The 9,973-nt window shown below is 35.6% G+C and overlaps 1 pseudogene; it reads right to left on the minus strand.

Moving 5' to 3' along the window:
- Window positions 1-5,643: 5,643 nt before the first annotated feature.
- LOC125999015 (poly(A) polymerase alpha-like) lies at window positions 5,644-8,706 on the minus strand (annotated as a pseudogene).
- Window positions 8,707-9,973: the final 1,267 nt, after the last annotated feature.

Here is a 9,973-nt window from a genome sequence, read left to right on the forward strand (position 1 = left end):
AGGCACCTTACCTCCAGCGCCACCTACCCGGCCCCATCCTCCAACTTCTTGAACTTCCTAAAGACCTAGCAGCCAAAGCCACACCTCACATAAGAGTCAAAATATCAGCCACAGGGCTGGAATTTCTGGACCACGCAGCTGCATTCCTGGCAGTGTAACAAGTTCAAGATCTCTCAATACTATCATCCTAGTAGGAACACACCACTTAAGATGTCAGTGTGGATTCAAAGCATGCTAATATTTAGAAGCAAAAAAAAAAATAACAGAAAATCAACTAGCAACAAATTGCTTAGCAAACCTTCTGGCAATGATTTAATGACCTCATTGCAAAATACATTAATTTGCACAATTTTTCTTATTGCCATACTTTTAAAAAATAATTTCATTACCACTTACCTGTAAACAGCAATATAAAATATATTACTTTGTAGCTGCCAAGGGAGTAAGCCTAGGAATTGGTGGAAATACAGGGACAATGATAGAGAGAATTTTACTCTAGTGATAGATTTGGTCTTGGAACATATGTATGATGAGCAATTATGTAATACAAGGCTATAAAATAATTTATTTCTTTTAAAAAGTGAGGGGCTGGAGTGATAACACAGAGGTAGTGCATTTCCTTGCATGCAGCTGACATGGGTTCAATCCCCAGCATCCTATGTAGTCCCCTGAGTCTGTCAGGAGTGATCACTGAGTGCAGAGCCAGGAGTAACCCTTGAGCACTGCTGGTTGTGGCACAAAGAAAACAAAAATAAAAGGTGAGATACAGTGAAATGCATTAATATAAATGGAAATAGAAGGCATCGTGTTAAATGAAGTTAGAGAGAGAACAAATGCTTTATTATGTTATCCATTTGTATGACATAGAGAAATACTTGGCTTTATGGCAACTGATAACAAGCAATTGAAGTAGCTATGAAGGGAGGAATAAGGAGGAAGAATATAGGTGACATAAGGACAGAGCTGGGAGTGAGGGGCACTTTGGAGGTGGTGATGATACAGAACTTCATCAAAATAAAAAAATCAAGACTACTGTAATTATATTATCTGAATTACAGTTTTTAAATTTTAAATAAATTTTAAATAAATTGATGTGTTACATAAGTATAAGAAAGAGATAAAGGAAGTTCACCACCTCCCACAAAAGACAATATTTAAGACTCTGACTAAATAACTAAGGTTTCAAAAAGGAATTGGTAGTTAAGTGAATGAATCCAAAGAACTAAGTATCTTTATTGATGTTGTTAAAAGCAACTCAAGATCCCAGCTGCAGTTCTACTCACTTCAACAATCTGTGAAATTAAGAAAGTACATTGAATACATAATTCCCAAGGTAAAGTATACAGACAAGCAGCACAATTATTAGAGAATTTTGTTAAAATATCAAATCTTCACATCCCACAGATCCTGCAATCCTGACTTATGAGGTAGGGTCTAGCAGCTAGTAGTCCAACAAGCCTTCAACTGATTTCTGTGGAGAATCAAATCTAGAGAATTACTGGATTCCACAATTTTTAAAAGACTCTCTAACTTTAACTATTTTGACTAATATATGACCATTAATCTCCAGTGCATTTTGCCCATAACAAAACATGTTTGCTGCTTCACTATGACCAGATGGTTGAACAAGTAACATTTGAAGTTTGTCTTAGAGGAATTATATCTACCTCTTGGTAGAAGTATTATCTTAGTGTTTATCAAAATCTAGCCTTCTTAAATCATCTCATAAAGTATATTTCAATTTGCCTGAAAAGAAGACTGCTGAACCCACCCACACAAAAGCTCACTGAGCTCCGTACTTAGCAGAGACTATTGAGGCATGTCAATCACTTCTTCTAAGTAAGGTATTTGGACATAAGACCTCCTATAAATTACCACAGTCACCAGGAAAAAGGGAATAGAAGAGGGGAAACTTCTGGCATTTCCTGAGCCAACATTTCCTTATGACATGCCCTGAATGATATTCCCTGACCTTAACCAAATCTGAATTCCAGCTCGTCAAGTTTATTGCTAATGGCATGGCCCTATCTTAACTTGAGACAATCTGGACTTTCAGTCACAGGCAAAGGTCTCAGCTTATCCACAATAGTTACCTCATCATGGTCTCTTGTATGTTGCAGTCCTCACCTAGATAGTAATAGGGACAATAAAAAACACTGATATGTGTTATAAATAAGTTGTGCCCAGGGGGTTGTTTATTGCCAGGCAGGGTGTAGCACCAAGTCAAAGTTGCAACCAAACAGTTGTGCTATGTTGTTTAGGGCAAGAAGGAAGGAAAACTGAACATCAGAGGATATTTACTCAGCTAACATCAATTTTCTAAACAATATTTTTATTTTTAGGGAGTATTTGCACACTGCTTTGGGAACAGTCTTGTCATTAAGCAGCAACTTCATGCCACTGGACTGTCCCCATAGAACAGGCACATGTAAAATCAAAAGCTTTATATGCAATGTATGACACTAAAAATGATCTTTTCCTTTCAACCTTATATAAAACACAACATCATCTTAAGAGCATAAGGAGATGAAAATTAATGGAAACCAGATGCTGAGGAGAGTTTCTCCCTGAGGAAATAAAAAACTGAGACAAAGTTTCAGGTGATGAATAACCTAAAATCATTTCCGAGTTTGTAGACAAAGTGTTGAAGAAGAACTTAGTGAAAAATATGGCTGGAAGCCCGATGAACATATATTGTTGAACACCTAAAGATATTTAACTTAATTTATCAGATACTAGTAAGTCCGTGAGAGTTACAGAATTCTCTTCGAATCCAGTAATTATTCTCCAGTGAGTGTTGATTTAAACACAAATAATGAGATTATACCCACATGATTCTGAAGGCTTCTTTATTCATGGGCTACAAATAATAGGCTACTGTAGGTGAAAATATTTTAGAAGGAAGAAAACTGTATTCAAAATGAAGTAAGCAAGGAAAAAGCAAATAAAACTTCAAAAATAGTATGATTCTTCAGTTACTTTGGTCTGCAACAAAATCACAAATTTTCAATGCTAGGAAAGGTTTTTGTGCTTAAAATTTAGAAGGTCTACCCATGTGCCTCAAATATTACTGTGAAGTCACTGTTCTTCACTTGGACCACAATAAAAAATTAGAAGGTCTAGAGACAGTATAAGGGTTAAGGTACTAGCCTTATATACAGACAATAATGATTCACTTTTCTGCACCCATGATTTCCTGAGTACCAACATGAAAGAATTCCAAGTTCAAAAACAAGTAATTCATGAGAAGGATGTAACACACAAACATATATACTCATACAAAATTAAAAATATTGAAGATAATTAATCTTGGTTCTTTTTTCATATACATCCAATCTCGAGAATAGTACTATATGCTTAGGAACATAAGATGATGATGACTCAAGGGAAAACCCATGTAAGAATTTTTTTAAAATTAATTCAACAGAGAAGGATGATCCTGCAATGAACACTACACTGCAGTAATCCATATGTGTGATATGTCATTAAGAGTAGAGGCCGGAGAGATAGCATGGAGGTAAGGCATTTGCCTTTCATGCAGACGATGGTGGTTCGAATCCCGACATCCTGCCAGGGGCGATTTTCTGAGCATAGAGCCAGGAGTAACCCCTGAACGCTGCGGGGTGTGATCCAAAAACAAAAAAAAACAAACAAAAAAAACAGAACAAAAAACCAAACCAAAACAAAACAAAAAAGAGTATGAAACATTATGGGAGACAGAGTGCTAGAACTTTTGCTTTGCATGTAGCCAACCTGGGCTTAATCCCTAGCATCACCAGGAGTGATACCTGAGCACAGAACTAGAAATAATCCCTGGGCACAGGGTATATTCTCCCTCCCAAAATACTGGAATATTATGATTTGTTTTCATGCTTCATTTAATTTTTTTCCTAAGTCAGTAAATAAACTTTCGCAAGGTTTTTAAGCCAGTACATTCTCCTACTTTTTGTGATATGCAGAATTCAAAACATCTACACTTGAGTTCATGTGAAGTACTTTTGTCATTGCTAAAAGACTGTAGCTTTTAAGTATCAGAGCACTTAATATAATCCAAGAGTGGCTAGAAAAGCTTCCTGAGAAACCAACTAGAGTAGCTCTCAAGTCAGACTGTATGACTTACACCTTCATCACTACAATAGAAATGTAGTGAAAGGTACATTTTGTGAGTAATTTTATTTTTAACTTAAAACTTACCATTTGATTACAGAACTACAGAACTTCAGAACTTCTATATGTGTATAATAAACAATAGTTCACCAACTAATTATACTTTTATTCCACTATTAAAGTGACCCATTTCCACATCTCTTTCTTTCTCTTAGGTAACTACCATAGTTTTCACCATCTTACAGTTTTTCTAAGACTTGTTCTTTTGTATTTATGAGATATACCATGTGGAAATTGCTTATAATTCCTAACATGATTCACTTAGCAAAATTATCTCAAATTTCATTTATCATGTAGCAAAAGAAACAACTTCAACTTTATAATAGCTGTGCAATATTCCTTTAAATAAATATGATGGCTTATATTTTCATCTATTGCTGCACATTTTATTTGACCCCATTTTTTGGCAATTGAGAATAATGTTGCTACATACATTGGTAAGAAATATCCTTTCAAAATAGGCTTTTATGTTTTGGTGTCTACGATGAAGTTAAATATAACATTTAAAAATACTACTTGTTGGGTCCCATTTACTCCTTTATTGGTTGTTTGTGAATCTGCAAAGAGCTCCCAGAATGAGAAATTGATTTCCTTCCCCTTGTCCCCTTTAGGGGGGAGATCTTGGTAATATTTATCCGTAGCAAATAATCCACACAGATAGGAGGGTTAAGGGGTAAAAGGTTGGGCGAAGAGAGTCCTTTGTCAGCTTGCTGCTAGCTCCAAAACACACCTCGAGCCAGCCAGCCAACTCTGGCAAAAGACCCCGAATGCCTGGCACCCAAGCTATTTATTCGGCTCTCAACAGCGCCTCCACCTGGAAGGTCAAGGTGGGACAACAGGCAAAGAATAATCTTAGGGAAATATTTTCATATACAACAACTAGAACTATTTATGTACAAGAATTAATATTACGAGTTTGAATAAGGCTGGTAAGTTCTTACTACTAGCATAGTCCAGGAAATACCACTTAGGAAAGCTAGTATATTGGAACAGACGTTGTGACATTTGATCCATAGTTTAATTCTCAGGATTAAACTAAAATTATTCATTTTAGTGCTACACGTAAAATTTCATATTACCCTTCAACTATTCATATTTCTTGACTTTTCTCAAATGAGGTATAAACTGAGTGTGATAGATTATGGCTACACTAATGCATGCAGCACAAAGCTGGCCATCTTGGGAGACAAGCCCCAACCTTACCTAAGTCAAGCTTGCTGCAGCATCATCCAGAATCACTCAGAATCACTGTTTCCCTGATAACCTGCCTCATAACTGACCCTCTACAATTCCCTGAAGGGATGTCAATCTCTGACCACACTTCAGTTATGCCATTTTTTGAGATGATATTACCAGCTCTTCGGGGAGAGAACCCTTGCTACATCCTCCGTGTTAACAAATCCTGAGGCCTAGGAAGGCACCAAGTTTATAAAGGCCCTAATTGCCAAAGGGAGGGTTTTTTAAAGCTGTGTACTATTACAGGAACTTTTCCCAAGCAGTCTGTATTCGAAGAGAGGACATTTGAAAAAGTAGCACCTGCAAGAACAGATGCTTGAAAAGAAATAACCTGTACTCACAGGCATTGGGGCCCTGAAAACACTTTGGTTGCTTGTCCATGAGACATTCAGGAAACAAAGGATTGTAGCATAAATATTAGTTGAGACATACCTTCAGCTGACATTCTAAGATTACTCAGATTTAATATTTACATGAATTCAAATATTCTTTGTCTAATAATTACTACTCACTTTTCTTAAAAATTTCTGAGATATATAAACACACCTTATGGAAAAAATTTGTATAGATTCTAGTATTTTTATTTAGTGTTACAGTATAATTCCCCACCGTCAAATCTAACTTTGCTTTTGACCTAAGTGCAGCCATAGTAAGAGTTAACATTTCAGGCCCAGTTCAGTGTACATAAAACCAAAACAATTCTCAATTGCCCTTGCTGCTGAGAAATTACTGATAGCAAGAAGCAGCCTCAAAAGTGAATCTATCCTGCGTCAGGAATATGTTTTGAATAGTTTGCCCCTATGCCTTTTATTGTAAATTAGCCTTATGATCTGTCAAGAAATTGAGTATAAGTATTCCACCTTGTGCCTTGAATAAACAGAACAAAGCTTGAAGCCAACTTGACTCCTTGACCCTCTGTTACCAATCAGCTGACATGGTACACACCTTTCAAGGGACCCCTGAAGATTTCTTTGTGTCAAGACCAACCAGTCTGTGACAATTTCCCATATGTTCCTTCTTCACAATCACTGTTGCCATGTTCAAACAGCGCCCTTTTGTAGGAGGCAATGTAGCTGCATATATTCCCTAATATTTGTAGTATAGTAGCTTTGAATTTCGAGACAACTTCATTTGTTTGATGCTGCTATACCTAATGGAAAACCCCAGTTTACTAGACTGGACAATATAACAACAAGAACTTACTAAAACTTCTATCATTGTATTAATGATTTCATTGGTGATACAAAAAATTTCACAAATAACCTTCCTACTGAACTTTTTTCCTGTTTTTATTTATTTTATTAATCTTATCTTCCATTTTATTTTTATTTTATTTTTCAATTTGCTTTCACTTATTTTGAAACAAATGTATTATAATCAACTAGGTCAACTATGTGATAATGAATAAATAAATTACCAAATTCTATGAGACACAGCAAAAACAGTAATTAGGGGGAAACTCATAGCAATACAAGCCTACATAAGTAAAGAAGAAAAAGGATCAAATCAACAACCTAAAAGCACAGATTAAATATATAAAAAATCAATAACAAAAGAATCCAAACATAAGCAGAAGAAATAACAAAAACCAGAGCAGAAATCAGTGATATAGAAACAAAGAAAACAATAGGTTTTGAATAGCAAATCTTGTCATCAAGCAAATTACCTGCTGTCCAGATGATAAAAAACAAATTTATAAAATTAAGTATATGCATTCAGGCAGTTTTGATTTATTTATTGCAATAATCATGAAATTTTGTAGGGAAGGAGGAAAGTATCCATTTGGGATATAATAAAAGATCTTTGCCCTCCCAAAAAATGCATACTTTGTATATAATACAGGGAACTCTTGATCTGTCAAGAACAATATTTTAATGCAATGAAGAATAATTGTTTTTATGCAAATAGACTTGGAAAATATGCCTTTCAAATAAGTCAAGATCCAAAGAGTCAGAGAAACATAACTTGAAATCTCCAACAGCAGAAAACATCCTGCCCAGTTGAAGAAATACCTGCTGCTTCCATCACACAGAATCATCATTGTCTTGATGGCACCTCTACTATTCCTTTTGGGGACAGCAATCTGACCAGTAAACCAATCTGAGGACTGATAGCGTCAGGGCTTTTTGGAGAGAATACAGGCACCCTACCCTGTATCTTTCTTCTTCCAGGAAGCCTGGTAGCCATAGCCAGGCCCACACATGCAATCACCATGCTGGAACCAACCCAGCTCCATAGATTCACTCTTCTTGAATAAGATGTAAACCAAGCCATGAAAGATCATAGATATACCCATGTAGTAGGAAGCTGACCATCTCAGAAGGAGAGGGTGGACCAAACCCCTGCCCTGCCAAAGCCATGCCTGCTGCCTCCATCAAACAGAATCACCATTTTCTCAATGGCTCTGCCTCATCACCCCTCTACAATATACTTCAGGGACACCAATCTCACCAAACTTTGGGAACACACCAATTTATCAGAAGCTAACAACAAGAGCTTATTAAATATTCTGCCATTGTATTAATGACTTCATTGGATAAAATAGTCTTTACAAATGTGCCTGCTACTGTACTTTTTCTTTTTTTTTTCTTTCTTTATTTTTAATTTTAAAACTTTCTTTTTTCAATGATTTTGCTTTCATTTATATGGAAATAAATGTATTATAGTCAACTATAGAATGCATTTTCTTTAAATAAAGTAAAAAATAACTTACGTATTTTATATCTAAATGTTTGAGCAGGCTGTTGTAGACAAATCTTCAGGAATATTGTGCAGCAGTAATATTTCAAACAAAAATATCAATCTCTATTCCACAAAAACAGTTTGATAGCTGGTCCAAATGCTTCTTTAACAGCTCTGAAATCATCACTTCTTTCTGAAATTTTAAGTTAACATAGAACGAGCTAAAGACATCATTTCAATAAGCATGCCTTGCTTGTACAACACACAACACGTCTTTAACGACATCTTATTGTGCACTCCTAATCCGTAAAGATCTAAACATAAAAAAAATTCCTCCAATATTTTCAATTACATATTGTGGAAGATTCTTGCTTTCACTGATACTCATTTCCATTAATTTACCAGGTTATTCAATTTCCCCAGAATTAAAACCTGCATTTCACTTTCTCAACCTCTTCAAAAAAAAAAAAAAAAACACCCCAAAGGGCTTCAAAGTCTCAATTAGTTTCTAAGTATTTAGTAATTCTCCTTGGGGGCTACTAATATGATAGGAGAGGGAATGGCATAGTGCTCCAGAGGCAGTTGTGTTTGTTGTGATACCTCCATTATAACTGGAAACATAATCGTCTTCATTATATGTGCCTGGCAAAGCCATCTCCAATCACAAATACATGCTCCTACCCTGGGCATGGTCCACTGGACAGGAGTCAAGGGACTTGCCTTAGCCCTGGATTCAACCCCACTCCCACCACTTTCCAAACTAGTGTTTTCATTTCTTTCACAAATACCATGGTGATACAAATTTCTTACAAAAAAAATCTCATACAGTTTTCCACAGGAGCCATGGTATATTCTCATAAGATACCTGTACTATATTCTCCAAATTCCAGTTAAAATACATGCTGTTCTGTATTTTGATATAGTCCATTCTCAGAGTATGAGGAATATTACTGTCCTTTTATTTGTTTTCCCTTATATTCAGCAATGTTCAGCATGGTCTTCATTTGGCCCTAATCTGTGTGCCACTAATATGTCTTCTTTGGAGAAGTATACATTTAGGTCTTTTACCTTCTTTATAACTTTATCAAAAGTTCTTGGTAGTGGAGCCAGAATGGTGGTGCAAGTGGTAAGGCATCTTTGCCTTGCCTGCACTAGCTAGGACAGACTGCATTTCAACCCCCGGGCATCTCATATAGTCCCCCAAGTCAGGAGCAAATTCTGAGTGCATAGCCAGTAGTAACTCCTGAGTGTCACCAGGTGTGGCTCAAAAACAAAAAAAAAGTTATTTATCTATTACATATATCACCATCATTTTTAAATAATTCGAGCACAAATAGTTCTCTCATACATGCCTTTGGTTTTTTTTTTTGGTAGTTATTTATATGAAGTCAAATATTTTAAAGGTTCAAGGGAGTGTTTTTTATTTATAACTGAAACCCAACTATAAACATTTTTGTAATCATGGTATATAAATAGGGGTATTAATTTTTAAAAAAGAAAGGAAAAACAAATATTTTAAAGGTGATATGGTTCCGTTTAATTTTGCTTCTCTACCCTTGCAGCTGAACTGAATGTCCAAAGGTTTTTCTGGAGTTACAACCAGAAGTGTACAACATAGATCTTCTACAATGTATAATTGAGTTGAGATCTAATCTCCAAGAATTCATTCTATTTGAGGTAGATTTTAAAATTATATTAAATAGCAAAACTATTTACATTTCTGTGTATGGATTTTTCTAGGTCCATTTTTTTTAAAGAAAGGGTCCTTATTTTCTTCATTCTATGGTTTAGGCTCTGATGTCACATATACATCATCACTGTCCATAAGTGTGGGAGTTTATTTCTTGGATTTCTAATGTAGCCCATTTATCTATGCTGTGCAATTTAT

The sequence above is a fragment of the Suncus etruscus genome, chromosome X, assembly GCF_024139225.1.
Source record: "Suncus etruscus isolate mSunEtr1 chromosome X, mSunEtr1.pri.cur, whole genome shotgun sequence".
Lineage (NCBI taxonomy): Eukaryota > Metazoa > Chordata > Mammalia > Eulipotyphla > Soricidae > Suncus > Suncus etruscus.